We start from the raw sequence: 17,068 nt of genomic DNA, 5'->3' as shown, positions 1-17,068 counted from the left end.
TATATAGATATATATATATATATATATATATATATATATATATATATATATATATATATATATATATATATATATATATATATAGATATATATATATATATATATATATATAGATATATATATATATATAGATAGATAACTATGTTATTATTTTATTGAGACCTATACCATTTTCATAGTTTAGAGACAGTAACGTCCACGTATATAGAGAGGGAGGGCATAGTGGAAGGAGGGAGAGCAGTCTAAGGCTTGCATCTTCAAAGGATAAGAGATCGAGCATTTTAAGGTTTAAACCCACAACTCTCCACCTTAGCAATATAGGACCAAGAAATGCCATCTTCATTTAAAACTTCTATCACAAAAATAAAAATTCTGTTCCTACCTGCATTGATAACCCGACCGTTCACCACATGCTTGTAAATTAACTAACGTCCACTAATTTTGTTAAAACTCTTCCACCGCAAACCTTCCAACTATTCGCCTTTCTTCTTCATTGAAATCCATAATTTGAACTAGATTTGAAGGCAATTCTCCACTGCTCATTTTGGAATTCCTTTGATAGATAGTTTCAACCGACTTACTTGTTCATGAATACTTTGAAGTTCGATATTTATAGTTGTGGCTGAATGCTATTTAAATTGATATAGCCGAATCTTACAACAATGACTAATTAAGCATTCCTCTATTAGGAGATACCTTCGAATCAAATTCTTTAATTTGAATAATGGTTGCATTGTTTTAGTCAAACAAACGAGAGTAGTGCACAGCCAATAGAACAAACAATTTATATATGTATTTTATTTTACATATCAATAATTTAATACAATTAATATTAATTAAATCTATGAGTAAAAGTTTTAATTGAGTTAGGTTGAACGGATAATCTTAAATTATATGTAAAAATATATAAGATTTCCTTTTTTTATACATTCACAAGAACAAAACAAAGAGTCAAAGAAATGTGATTTTTTCCATGTTTTAATTTGAATTCTCTCTTATTTTTTAAAGATAAAAAAATATATTCTCGGTCAAATATGGTACGATATTGATTATTTTCTCTAAGTGAATTTGAAGTGAAACGAATTCTTTTATCTAATTAATTTCAAGTTGTAAGTTTCAAACTAATAGGAATACGATACCACGTAAATATAGTAACATGTCATTTTTAAAAAAAATCTAGGACACAAATATGAAAATGACCATTTATTAAAATATATATATTCTAAAATAATTATAAAAAAAAATTAATGCCGGTTTCACTTTCAAAATATGTTTCCAACACAAAAGGTTGGATTATGAATATCTAACCTATCCACTGTACATAACATTACGTTTAAATAGACCATTCAAACATACGAACGTATGACACGTGCAAAGCCATGAGCACCTGTCATCATACAACATATAATTTATAAAAAAAAAAAAAAAAACCCGATAGGAAGGGAACCTACTTATTTGGCCTTACTCGGTGTTTCCCTAAATTTGAGTACATTTTCCTCGCTCGAAATTTCTCCAAGTATCGTCTATTGTCATTTTCGATTAGAATGTCCATCTCGCTTCTTTACTAACTCAAATTACATATCTCAATTTAACTTTACATTGAAAAATTGGATCTTATACTAAACTTAATTGCCTTAAACAAGGTCAATTTCAACCTTGGGATAGTCGGAAAGGTAGAATTTGGACAAAATACCCTTTATCGAGCTGAGGAGCTAAATTTGGAGCTGCAGAGCCGAGCCAGTTGAGCTGCATGAGTCAAAGAGAGTTGCTAACTACATACGCAACACATGGCACAACAAGTCGCTAACTTGTGTGAAAGTCACAGTCAGGTTGAGGCGTGAGTCATCAAGTTGCTGCTACAGGTGCGCAGGTCGAGGGTTGTGAGGTTGAGCTAAGTTTACGAGCCCCCAAAAATGTTGTTTCAGGATGTATAGAGAATTGTGAGTGGTGTTCTTCAGTCAGTATTTCATATCATAAATCTTCCTCTTCCTCTGCAGGGACACATAATCGTCCTTGACATAGTAGTCCACAATCTGATCAATTGGAAAAACTGTCCACTAGACCCAGTGTTAAGTGACTCAATATCTTATTTAGGCTAGTGTCCTCTTGTTTGTAGTCGACAATCTTTTTTTAAAGTATTGGTTGTACTATGAGGCGAGTCATTTGTGTTACTAGTCCCTAGTTACTATAGTTATGTCACCCTGTCAAAATCTGTTTGTACTCGTGACTCCCTAACAATGAAGGCCAACGAGTGTGCCATTTTACAACTTCGGGCATTGAGACCACACTCCCCTAAGTTGGTCAAAATGATCCTCAATGTTAGAAAGCGGATACTTATTCTTTATCGTTCTCTTGTTCAGCTCTCTATAACCGATGCACAGACGCCTTGAGCTATCTTTCTTCTTGACAAATGATACTAGTGCTCCCCAAGGATGTATGCTAGGATGGATCAAGCCTCGATTCAGTAAGTCTTCTAATTGTGCCTTGAATTTTTTCAACTCTGTTGGCACTATGCGGTAGGCAACTTTTGAAATAGGCCCAGTTCCCTACTTGAGTTCTATAGCAAAATCTACAACTCTAGAAGGGGGTACTCCTGGTAGATCTTCCGGAAAAACATCAAAAAATTCATTTACTTTCGTCACCATGGCTAAGGTCTTCTCTTTTCCTTTTATATGCATGCACACGCTAATATAGCCCAACCCCCGACTAATCTCTTGCCCTTCATCATCGAGACTATCTTTGGAGTATCTTTAGTGCATGTACCCTTGAACTTAAAATTGGGTCCAAACAGTGGTGAGAATATTACTTTCTTTTTGTGACAGTCTATACTAGCATGGTTTTCAGTCAATCGATCCATACCTAGTATTACATTCAAGTCTTTCATGCTAACAACTATCAAGTCTATGCTTAAATCTCATTCAGCTAAGGTCTTGGACATCTTTTATTCTATCCTAAGAAATTAAGTCTACCCTCACTTGGGTGCTTACAAATAATACATGCAATAAGGGTTTTAGTTCAAACCCTACTTTTCAAATAAATAGAACAAATATAAAATAATGCGTAGAAACTGGATAAAATAATACGGAAAACAAGCTCTTGTCCTGATCATACATCTTCCCCCATGTGGCTTTCCACATATATTGTACCCTACGGAACAAAGCAAGGTTTAGGGTCGCTTGCAAGTTGAATGAAGGGGTCGAGTTAGGTCAAATCTTCTAAACATGTGTCACCTCTACGAAACAAAAACGTCGCACCACTCAAAATTTGACATATGTCCAACCCTTGGCCGAACGCACTCACCACCTCTCTGCCTGACACGTGTCCTTCGATAGTTCATCTTCCCCACAATTTTTGTATATTTTTTCAAATTCGTAAGTTTTTTTATAATTTCTTAGGACTTTTATATCTTTCTCTACTTAATCTATATAAACACTATTTTTCAAAAGAATTGTATTGTTTTAATCCATCTTTACAAAAATATTATTTTTGGAGTTTTTAATCAAACATGGGGATAAATAATCAAATCCAAAACTATAAACTAATTTTCAATCAAATTCAATTTTGACTTCCTTCCTCGAGCTTGAGAAAAAAAATTCCAAGAACATGTTAAACTACATAACCTAAATCCATGTAAATTTGAGAGACTTGAGGACAAAATAAGAACAAGAACCCGAAACACTTATCTCTCAAAACTACATCATTTCTTGACAAATTTTAACTATTCAAGAGCTCAGACCAGTTCTACTGAATTCATTAAACATTACTGGTAAAGGATCTCGTGAGAAAATCTAATTCTAGTCTTTTGTTGGGAGCAAATTCAAATTCTAATTACTTGTCAAAAACCTCTCTTCCAAACCATAACTTTTTTTCTTTTTTTTTTTCCTTCTCTATCTCTTTACATTTTGTTTGAGTTCTTGGAAGTTTTCTCACCTCTTAGATTCTCAATAAAATCTAAAAATTCGAATATTACAAAGCCTATTAGCAAAGCCTATTAGGCGGGAGTCTAGAGTAGATTTCATTATTTCGGTTGCGGTTTAACATATTTTATAAATAATTTTTCAAACAAGATTTTGAATGTTTTGTAGGCTCGTGGAGTCAGTTGGAAACACCTCACCAAAAATCTCACGTTTTTTGGGTAAATGGTAAATAATTTTTTATAGTCCTTACACGTGTTTTTCATTCTCAACGTCGTAATTTCAATATTTGAGTTTGATATTATTTTTGTCCCTACCATTTTTTTTTTTAATTATCTTAGCCAATTCAACTCAGGACAACAAAGATTAAGATAATTTGAACAATTATAAATAAAAAAATAATATTAAAACAAAATTGTAAACATAATGGTACAAAATATTCTCATGCTCTCTTTGGTAACAAATTTGTTTGCATTCAAAGTTAAAAAGTTTGTACTAGTAGTACACTAGTCTGGGTTGTTTGACTAAAAAAATACAACCATTATCCAAACTAAAGAATTTGATTCAAAGCTATCTCCTAATAGAGAAATATTCAATTAGTCTTTGTTTTAGGATTCGGCTATGTCAATTTGAGTAGCGTTCAACCACAACTATAAATATCGAACTCTAAAGTATTCATGAGCAAAGTAAGTTTGTTGAAACTATCTATAAAGGTGTTCCAAAATGAGTTGTGGAGAAGTTTTAGTTCCAATTAAGGATGTCAATGAAGAAGAAGTGCAAAGAGTGGGAAGGTTTGCAGTGGACGTGGCTAACAACAATCGTCCACATCGTTTAATTTACAAGCGTGTGGTAAACGGTCTGTATGCTCTGTTCGATTCCAATATAAACGGTAAATTTTTTATTATTGTGATAGAAGCTATAGATGAGAACGATATTCCTTGGTCATATATTGCAAAGGTCAAATGTTGGCTTCACAGGGAACGGTCCATTCTCATATCTTTTGAAGATGTCCTCAAGGATTACAACAAGCCTTAGACTGCTCTCCTTCCTTACACTAAGTCCTCTCTCTCTATATATGTGGGGGCGTTACTGTCTCTGTCTCTAAGCGATAAATATGTCATAGACCAACAATAAAATAATCAATAGTTATCTATCTATATATATTTATCTCTTTATATTTCTTTTCTTCAAATTTTTTCAAACTCAAATTCAACTCTTAATTATGCATATTAAAATGTTATATAAACTCTCTAATTGGATAGGCTTATTATCTTCAAAAATTTTAATGTAATCTATTAACTCGATAGCACAAAATCATGTTCATCATGACTTTCAACAAGGCAAGAATATATTCACATTAATATACGCATTAAGATTCTAAAAACTTTGTAGTTAAATGACACTCGAGAGAGCACTCCTTTTCAAAATAATATTTCTAAGAAATTTTGGACTTTTGTTTCATCTCCCACGGTTAATTTACTTGTACTATTTTTTATAAAGTTATTAAATCTTAAGATCATCGGGCTTTGGAATTCTCGTTCAAACCATGGCTTAAGCTTTTATGAGCATAAGTATGAAACATTTATTATACAAACACTTTGTTAGTTATGAAAGACATGACACTCGAGTAAAAGAGTAGCACATGAATGAACCGGAACAACATTTGAAGAAAATTAATTGTAAGGATAGTATGACTAAGAAAGATTTAAAAGAACGGAAAGTAAAAGGTGTACCTTTCTTTTCCGTGGCTCAATCATATGAACTTCAAAATTAAGCGTATTTTTGCCTGAACCAATTTTATATTGGGCGACCTTTTGAAAGTTTTTTAAGAAGCGTGTTAGTGAGAACAAAGCATGTTAAAACGACTTGGGTTCGTAAGTGCCAAATCCAGATCTCGAGTCTTAAAAATTATATTAACATATCAATTTTCTAAAAACTCAAGACGACAATGACATATTAATTAAAATATTTTATTATAAGTCAAGTGTTTGATATGTGTCTAACAAATGTTGGATTTATATATACTTTGTACCATAAGTGTATAATACACCCAAGTTCAATACGTGTCAAACATGGTCATGAGAATAAGTTAATCTTAAGTTTCTTTAATTAGGAAGACATTTTGACTAACTGCAACTTTAATTTTTTCATCTAAAAAGACGTATTGATCAAGGGAACGAAGATCACAATGAATATAAGAATGAAAAAGAGAAATCAAATCCTTAGTTTGATACACATTTTTAAAGATGGGATATGAGAGTAACTTATCTCATACTTTCTTTAAGCTCGGTCAAAGCATATTTGATACGCTTCCAAAGTATATTTGATACGCTTCCAAAATCAAGTGTTTTTTTATATCTCATACTTATCTCTTTGGTTACAATTAATTTAATAAAAAATTAAACCACCAAAATAAATTTAAAAAATAACAACATATTAAAATTAGTTTAATAAAGTTCGCAATAAACATGGTTAATACAATTTTAAAAAATTATTTTATATTTAAAACTAAAAAATATACCTAACTATTTGACTTAAACAATACAACTATTATCTCAAACCAAAAAATTTTTATTTGACGCCTATTTCCTAATGGAGAGACGCTTCATTAACTTTTATTACAAGACGCTTTTATATCAATTGAAGTTACTTTAAGATTAAAGTAATTACTACACGTTGTTTCTAACATATTGAACTTTGAGCTCAACATTTATGTTTCTTACCCGATCACTAAAAAAATGGATTATTTCAAGCTAACCACTCTTATACATGTAATAATAATATGTGTACGAATCCGAAATTGTCTACTTAATCTAAAGTCGTTATTGTATACCTATCATGAACATTGAATCTAGAAATAATTCATTTAAATTTTCATAAAACGTCACCTTTACCTTAAAATACAGCAATGGACTTACGTGTTTTTTAGAACACTTTTAAAAATGGCACAACAAAGGACTAAATAAAATAAATAAACGTTTAAATTGTAAACATCCTATTCTAGCCTAAGTCTAAGAAAATAAACACGACTACACTATGCATGTGCCATGGTCTCGAGTTGTGGTGTCGTCATCAGCCGTACAAAAATGTCATGCCTTAACCTGAAATATAAGTAGCATGTGGCTTGAGTATTTAAAAAAATACTCGGTTAGTAACCCTACTATTGGGGGCAAAATATAAGAACATGTAAATGCAATGACGGGACCTATCATAACAGTCTATTTTTCAACGGCACTATCCTAACGAGTAACTTGGATGTGTACCATATACTCTACACACAGCCCATACATGCGAGTATGGACTCACCAGTCAGTTCGCACTCTGCTGGGCCACGTTTCTTGTCGGGCGAGCATACTCTGGGAGCTTCTTAGGTCGGACACCTAATAGAACTAGTAACCTTTGGGACAACATTAGGTTAAACATAATGATCGCTCTCCTGCCTGACCGTCACAGCATTATGATAAACATAATGTTTGTTCATCTACTTGGCCATCGCAACATTATGATAACCATAATGATCGTTTTCCTGCCTTGTAACGCATGCGCCCATACTCTCGTGAAGGGTAAGGGGTATCCCCTATTGCATGAGCATGAGCACTCAATAATGCATGAGGTCCCAAATGTTTTTTCATTTTTATTATCATTTCATATCATTTATCATATCATTTATCATATGTTTCATGCATACATCGGAGTTGTATCTCCTGCTAGTTCGTCGTTTTGCATTTCAATCACATCATATCATTCAAATTGCATAAATATATCATATCATAACATTTCATACTTCCAGACATAACAATTTTCATCATATACATATCATACCATAACATATCGCATCACAATATATCATATTATAAACATGTCAATTTATCACATATCTCGTACCATAACATATTTCATATCATATCACAATGGTCATATCACTCCCTAACTTATCATAGCCTTAACATTCTTATACCTATCACATTCATATCGTTACATAAACGTATCCTAACACTATCATTCTATCAATCTATCATAATCCTATCCATTTCTACCCATAATTTAACCATATTATTTTATCAATCGAACGTGACTAAATCGTGTTTATCAATCTCTTATATACATAGCACTTCGATACGTAACCTAACCTTAATGTTTCATGAACATATCTTACTCCTATCATTACATTAGGTTTAGTGCATCCTTCTCGTATCCTATCTCAAACATATCATTGAACACCTCATACTATAAGTGTTACCATGCAATTCACATATTATAACATATACATATCATATCATAAGCATATCGATCCATAAAAAATTCACACATATCAATATATATGACATGTGCAGAACCACGAGGCACGTGTCAACATCAAATATAACCATGTCAATAGTAAGGCCACTTACTTGATTAGTTTAGGCTGATATCACCAATTTATGCGTAATGAAAGTTTGATTTTGTCCTTTGTACCCAAGTCAACCTACGGAACCCGACATCAATTTCAAATTCAATTCTCTATCTATTTTAATGTTTTAGTATTATACTATGAGTTAGGGATTCTACCCGTTTATTTATCGGTTACTCAATTGTTATACTAAAACTATATATTGAAAATGGTCGTATATATTATAGGTTACCCAACATAGTAAAACTATCTCTGAGAATGGTTATATATAGTAAACCACTATTTATTGTAAAAAGCAGGTAGAGAGTAGGTGGTTATGTGTGGTAAAGTTGTATATATAGTAAGCTAAAACCATGTATATACTCCGTAGTTGTTACAAGATGTACTCTCTATTTTTTGTATTCTATCTGTACATGAATACAAAACTTTTAGCCAATTTTCTTGCATTTTCTCTCTCGCTTATTATTTATGTCTATAAGATGGATTGTGTGCGTTGTTGTGCGATCCTAACACATATCGTTCTATGAACCTGTTTTAGCCATATTGATACATTATGTTTATAACGTTCTCCTCGTATCCTACTTCAAACAAAGCATCGAATGCATCATACAATAATAATTATCATACCGTTCACATATTGCAACATATACATATCATATCTTAGTCATATCATTTCATAAACAATTCACATACATCAAATATATATGACGCGTGCAGAAGCACGTGGCACGTGTCAACACACAACATCAGTTCTAACCATGCCGATAATAAGGCTACTTGCTTGTTTGGCCTTAGCCGAGGTTCTATCATATTTCAAAAATTGGCTTGACTTGCCCTCAAAGTTTGTAAGAACCTATACCGAGGTATTCCACTAAATTAAGAACTTCATCTCATTCATCAAAAATATATATATGTATATATATCACACACACATAATTGAAGGGAAAAACTAACAAAAACCCTCTAGAGGAGTGGAGCTAACGATTGACCAACCCACTTTAAAATCAAGTTGAAAGAGTTAGTGAAAATTGCAAATCCTTAAAAACTATATATTTTCCCCTTTTTTTTTTATTTATTTATTTTGGAGTGTAATAAAGAGGAAGGAGAAATGGAAAGAAATTAGAGGGAACTAGTTGATGAAACTACATTTTTTATTTTTTATTATTAATATTATATATATATATATATATATATATATATATATGTAGTATACAATTTTAACAATGGTATCATTGTCACATTCGTGTCTTTGAATTTTTAGAAAATTGACATGTTAATATAATGCCTAGGATTAGAAATCTAGATTTTACACTTGATTTTCTGACATTTTTTCTCGACATTGTCATGTTACATCTCGCTTCTAAGAGTGAAAACTATCCCTACAGACGAACATAAGACATTTTAATATGTTTTGTTATCTCTCACATATTTATTTAAAAAAGAATGAAAGGTCACCCAATATAGAATTGGTCCAAGCAATGCACGCTTCACTTTGAAGTTTTTATGATTCAGCACTCAAAAGAAACGTGCACCTGATACTTTCAATTATCTAAGTCTTTCTTAGTCATCTTATCCTCAAAATCAATTCTATTCAGACGTTGTTATGGTTCATTCATGTGATCCTCTTTTACTCAATATCGTATTCAGATGTTATTAGCGGTTGGAGATGGAACAAAAGTCGAGAGTTTGTTAGAAATATTATTTTCTTAAACTGCAATTACCTACGAAGTTTATATAATCTTAATAGATACTTTTAATGCTCATATTAACGTGAATATACTCTTGCCTTGTTAAGGAAGGTTGGTATTACATGCATAATTAAGAACCGATTTTGACAAAATTTGAAAAAAAAAAAAAAGAAAGAAAAAAAAGTAGATAACTATGTTATTATTTTACTGAGGCGTATGCCATTTTCATAGTTTAGAGACAGTAACGTCCTCTTATATAGAGAGGAGGGCTTTGTGGAAGGAAAGAGAGCAGTCTAAGGCTTGTTGTAATCCTTGAGGACATCTTCAAAAGATAAGAGATCGAGCATTTCAAGGTTAAACCCACAACTCTCCACCTTAGCAATATAGGACCAAGGAATATCATCTTCATTTATAACTTCTATCACAAAAATAAAACTTCTATTCCTACCTACATTGATAACCAAACTGTTCACCACACGCTTGTAAATTAAGCGACGTCCACTAATTTTGTTAAACTGTTCCACAGCAAACCTTCCAACTATTCGCCTTTCTTCTTCATTAAAATCCATAATTTGAACTAGATTTGAAGGCAATTCTCCACTGCTAATTCTGGAATTCCTTTGATAGTAAGTTTCAACTGACTTACTTATTGATGAATACTTTGGAGCTCGATATTTATAGTTGTAGCTGAACGTTATTTAAATTGATATAGCCGAATCTTACAACAATGACTAATTAAGCATTCCTCTATTAGAAGATAGTTTCGAATCAAATTCTTTAGTTTGAATAATGGTGGAATTGTTTTAGTCAAACAAACAAGAGTAGTGTCTAGCCAATAGTACAAACAATTTATATGTGTATTTTTTCTTATATATCAAAATATGTGTCCAATACAAAATGTTGGATCATAAATGTCTAACATATCCATTGTACTAATAAGTTTTCAATACATATCCAATACGTGTCGCGTGTCGAATACCGACACAAGGATAAGCTATTTTGATGCTTTCTTTACCACCATTCAAAGTAGTTTGAAAGCTAGCACGTCAAATATTACGATTGACTAACTACAACTTTAATTTTGTCTTTAAAGGGGTCGTTTAGACCAAAGGAACGAAGATGGGAATGAAAATAGAAATTAAAAAAGAAAATAAAAGTCTTAAACTTTAGTACATGGTTTCAAAGATGTGACGTGAGAATAAATTATTTTCATGCTTTCTTTAAATCAATCAAAAAGTATTTTATACGCTTCGAGAATTAAGGGTTTTCTTTCTCCTTTCTCACTTTTCACGTTTAACTTTTTTTTTTCTTTTTTTTTTGGTACGAAGAAATTAGGACAGAAAAAAAAAATTGTGTTTGTCGTATTTATGTTCTTAGGTTTTTTAAAAAATGACATGAAATCTTGTTCACGTGGGGTCGTCATTTTTTCTCATGTCTATATTTCATTATCTTGGAGCTCATATATATTGGGTTTCTGTAAATGAATATTCGAACCTAAAGAGAAGTTAAATTCAGATTAAAGTCGAGAATCAAATTTGAAACTTATATTGTCACTACTCATTTCTTGAAACCATTCATAACTTTGAATAGAAATTATGGAAATAAAAAAATAACTTCCATTTTAGACTTTTTCCCGCCTTAAATAAATGTATTTTTTTAATCATTTTAGATAAATAGCATCAAACGTAACCCCGTTAAAATTACGCATGAAAGACAGGAAACTAATAAAACTAAAGATTTAGTTTACGTACATACATAATACAGTCAACGGTGTCAAAATTCAATGATGGGTTATATCAATAACAACATACGCAATCAACAACATTTCATTTTCTTATCTTACGCATGATATACCTGACGGTGACAAGCATCGACAATGGATCGTGGAACATGTCAAGTCTATGTCGTAGGCTAGTCTACAAGATCTATAACCTAAAGCTCTGATATCATATGTAACAACATTAGATTTTTCTATTTAATCTCAGGCCATTACTATACTTCTAACCATACATTTAATGCAGAATTACTTTAAATGACCTCTTATTATTCACTCATTGGTTGTCATTTTCAATTAGAAGGTCTATCTCGTTTCGTTAATAACTCAATTTAACTTCAGTCGAGAATTTTGACCTTATACTGACCTTAATTGCCTTAAACAAGGTCAATTAAAGCTTTTGGATGGTCGGAAAGGTGGAATTTGGGCAAAATACCCTTTACTGAGCTGAATTTAGGCTGAGGCTTGATTTTTGTTCGTGGATTGACTGAGCTAAGGGTATGAAGCGTGGAAGACTCACCTCCTGTATACACGCAGTTGTTGGTTGTCGTTTTAGAGCATGGGTTGTTCGTTTTAACGTTGTATCTCTTCGATTTGTCTCATCGGTAACCCTCAAACTCTCTCTCTTTCTCGTTCTCTCTTTGCATTACGTCCTATTTCCTTCCGGGTGGTGTTCTGGAGGATGGTTGAGACTTGTGAAGTTGTTTGGCATGTCGTGGGGGTCATGGGAGAGCGTGTGTGAGAGGGGAGCGAGAATTTCGATGCCTCACCGAAATTTTCGAGCCTTTTTCGACGATCGAGTTATTACCATTTTTTTTTGTGGTCGTTACATTATATACCCCTAAAAAGAACTTTCGTCTTCAAAAGTCTCGAACTTAAGTATTAACTTGGGTACTTTTCTCTTATTTCATCCTCCCACTCCCACGTGGCTTCCTCTGTTTAGTGGTTTCGTTAAAGTATTTTGACAAAGACGATATTCCTATTGCGTAAGGACTTCACTTCCCAAACCAAAATTCTTACTAGTTTTCTTCGTAACTCAAGTGTTCTTCAATCCGAAGAGGTTTGTAGTTTATCAAGTGAGTGTGGTTCGTTTTGTATTTTCTAAGTATGGACACATGGAATACATCATGTACGCTTGAGAGGGAGAATGGTAGGGTCAACTTATATGCTACCAGATCAATTCGCTTTAAGATTTCCAAAGGCCCGATGAAGCAAGGACTTAGCTTGCCTTTACGCCGAAACCTTAGGACACCCTTCATAGGAGCCACTCTCAAATTCTAGGTTCCTACACCTTACATCTGCGTAGCTCTTTTGTTTGCTTTGCACGGTGCGCATCCTTGCTTTAATTTTCTGTATAGCCTCATTGGTAATATGGACCAACTCGAGTCCCACTAATTCTCGTTCGCTTACTTCATTCCAACATAACGGGGATCTACACCATTATCCATAAAATGCTTCCTACGATGTCATCTCGGTAGTTTCTTGGAAGCTATTAGAATTCCATTAGATTTAGCTTGGTGTCCCAACTTCCAGTGAAGTCGATTACACATTTTCGTAACATGTCTTTCTAAAATATGGTTCAAACACTCCGTTTGACCATCCGTTTGAGGGCGGAAGGCAGTGCTGAAGTCGAGGTGAGTACCCAACACTTTTTGGAGTCTACGCCAAAATACCGTCGTAAAGCGTGGGTCTCAATCCGATGCTATCGATACTAAAACTCCATACAACCTCAAAATTTCCTTCACAAGCGTTGTATGGAACTCCATCCAACCCCACCAGCGTTTTGCTTCATATCATAACATTTTTATTATAGCTTTCTATGCATATATCGGGGTTGTATATTATGCCAATTTTTCATTTGCATGTCAATCATATCACATATCATTCATGTTGCACATATGTCATATTGATAAACTTATCATGCCTTCAACGTATCAATGCACATCATGCACATACTATAACAGTCATATAATATAACCCAAACATATCTTCAAACATATCATATCTTAACATATCAATTCATCACATACAACATAATATTCACGTTCCATCTCATACACATCATTTCATAATAATATATGAGTATATGACACGTGAAGCCACGAGCAGTGTCATCATTCAGCATACAATTATAGCCAAACTGATGGTAGAGCCACTTATTTGGTTGGCCTAAGCCGAATTGTAACGACCCAAAATTTTCTACTTAATTTAAGGTCGCTAATGTATACATACCATAAACATTGAATGCGGAAGACTTCATCTAAATTCCATAAAACATAACTTTTAACTTAAAACACAGCCATGGACTTACGTGTTTCGAAAACATCTTTAAAACGACATCACCAAAGACTCGAAATAAAATAAATAAGCGTTTAAGTTTAAAACATCCTATTCTATCCTAAGTCTAAGAAGATAAATGTCACTATCCTATACATGTGTTATGATTTTGAGTTGTGATGTCGTTGTCAGCCGTACAGGAATGTCTTGCCTTAACCTGAAAGATGTAGTAGCACATGGCTTGAGTATTTAAAGAAATACTCAGTAAGTGACCCCACTATTGGAGTTAAATACAACAATCACATGCAATGAAATGATGGGACCTATCTTTCGTTTCGTTTCGTTTCGTTTTCCCTATGGTGTAATCCTAACATGTAATCGTGGACGTGTACCATATACTCTACACGCAGCCCATACGTGCGAGTATGGGCTCACCAGCTAGTTCGCACACCGCTGGGTCACTGTCCCTAGCCGGTGAACATGCTCTGGGGGCCCACCGGGACCCGTTAAAACTAAAACCGTCATGGCAGCACTATGCAGGGCATAACGATCGTTGTCCTGCCATTTGGATGTACGCGTCCGTACCCTCGTGATGGGATAGGGGTATCCCCCAAAAGCATGATCACACAATATGCATGAGGTCCCACTAGTCCTACCGTCATCATTTAATGAACATAACCCCATGTCACGTTTTCATGCTTACATGTCATTCTCATTCTCATTCCGTTACATATCATACATATTCCTAGCGGGGTTATGTATCATGCAATTTACTGTATTTCATGTCATACAATTCATTCAGTTACATTCCAATACTCATACAACAAGCCATAATTGTACAAGGGCCACACATGGTCATATGCATTCATATCATATCAACTAAGCAGCATAAATAACATACATTCACGTTCACATGATTTCGTACTTAAGCACAATAATCTAGCATACATTGTATCATATCATAACCAAGTCATAATGTAAACACTTCATAGTCATATCGTTCTCTAACTTACCATAGCTTTAACGTTCTTATACCTATCACAGTCATATCATTACATGACGTACCTTAGTCATATCGTCACAAGAACGTAAGAACGTACCCTAACGCTATCGTTCTATCAATCTATCACAAACCTATCCCTTTCTACCCATAACCTAACCGTATTCTTTCATCAATCTCTCCTATCTACAGCACTCTGGTATGTAACCTAAATCTAACGTTTCATGAACGTATCTTACTCCTATCGTTACATTTCGTTTTGTGCATCCTTCTCGTACCCTATCTCAAACATATCCTTGAGCACATCGTACCATAATTATTATCATATAAACCACATATTATAACATAACATAACATATAGGAAGCATATCGATCCACAGACAATTCACACATATCAATATATATGACACGTACAGAACCACAAGGCACGTGTCAACATCAAATATAATCATGCTGATAGTAAGGTCACTTACCTTGCTAGCTCAAGTTGTTGTCACGAATATATCTTTAATGAAAGTTTGATTCCGTCTTTTGAAATCCGGGTCAACCTATATGAGCCCATGACATTAGTTTCGGATTTGAATTTTACAACATTATTTCTCTAATTTACATTGGTCCATTGTTAGAAGTCTTGAAATGTTATATATCTATAATTATATTTTTATTAAAAATCTCATTTTTCATGGTTACTGAGTTACAGCTAAGTTATTCTGAGCTTTACTGTTATCTGTATTTATCTCTGTATTTACCTTTCCCTCCATATTTAATTTCTGTTTTTAATTCCTTAATCTCTCTTTTTTTATCTGTTGCCTTTTAATTCTGTCCTCATGTATTCCAAATTTACAGTGGATCTCTATTTCCAAATCTTTCCTTATCTCAGTATTTCCTATTTCCTTATCTCAGTTTCCTATTAAGAAGTTTTCTTGACCATTCTATCTTTAATCTATTCATTTGGCTACTGATAAAAATTTAATATAATATTACTAATATGACATGATTTATAAATGATTTGACATTTAATTTCTAACTAAAGAATAGATCATGGTAATAATTCAACAAAGATCTAACTATAATTGGTTGTGATTTCTAAAAAAATAGGACAAAAGAAAATGAAGATTTAATACATACCTTATTAATCAGATCTATCTTCACGTAAATCTTCAGCTAATCTCAACTGGGTAAAGATCATTCTCATCTTTTTTTTTTTTTCTCAAGTAAATCTGACAATTATTGTTTTTCTTTTTCTGTTTGCAGTTACGGTTACTTTCTGGCGTCAGATGTGTTGAGGAGAGATAATTGTGGGAAGGGATGAGAGGTTAGGGGAGAGTAGTGGAGAAATGTTGTTTTTATTTATTTATTTATTATTATAATTATTTTAACTACCTTATTATAATTATTTTTATTTGTTTATTTGTTTATTTATTTTTGTCTATTACACGAATCTACTAGGACCCCTTGATGCTAACTTAACATTGGTCTCTAAAATTTAATATTAAGGAGTTCTGCAATTATAAATTAGTATTCTACTATAGGGATTGACTTACCTAATTTGGCATAATTTAATCTTACTCCTAATAAATTAATGTAAGGATCGGGCTGACTTGATGACTCAAAAAGACGAGCAAATTTTTTGTGGAATAAAACAAAGAGAATTTAAAACATAATATACATTATAGGTCAAAACAGTGTTTATACACAAGTAGTTAAAATATAACATAATAGTTAAAACACAAAATAAGGAACGAACACAAAACATTTTTAAACAAAAGACGATGGGTGAGGCTTGTCTATGACACCTACTCTAGAGTCCGCTCCCGACCTCGACTAGCTCCTTATTACCTAAAATATATGGAAAATAAGGAATGAGTACAAAGACTCAGTAAGTAGCTTAGTAAGTAGCTTACTTGTAGGCTCTTTAATCGTGTCCTTCGTATGCTTGGGTACCATACTCTTTCTATTCTTGTTCTGGTTGTCGTAAGTATTTAGACCCTCTGATTCTTGTTCTTGACGCATGGGTTCTTATCA

The sequence above is a fragment of the Cucurbita moschata genome, unplaced genomic scaffold (genome assembly GCF_002738365.1).
Source record: "Cucurbita moschata cultivar Rifu unplaced genomic scaffold, Cmos_1.0 Cmo_Scf00040, whole genome shotgun sequence".
NCBI classification, from domain to species: Eukaryota; Viridiplantae; Streptophyta; class Magnoliopsida; order Cucurbitales; family Cucurbitaceae; genus Cucurbita; species Cucurbita moschata.
This window is presented reverse-complemented; position numbering follows the sequence as displayed.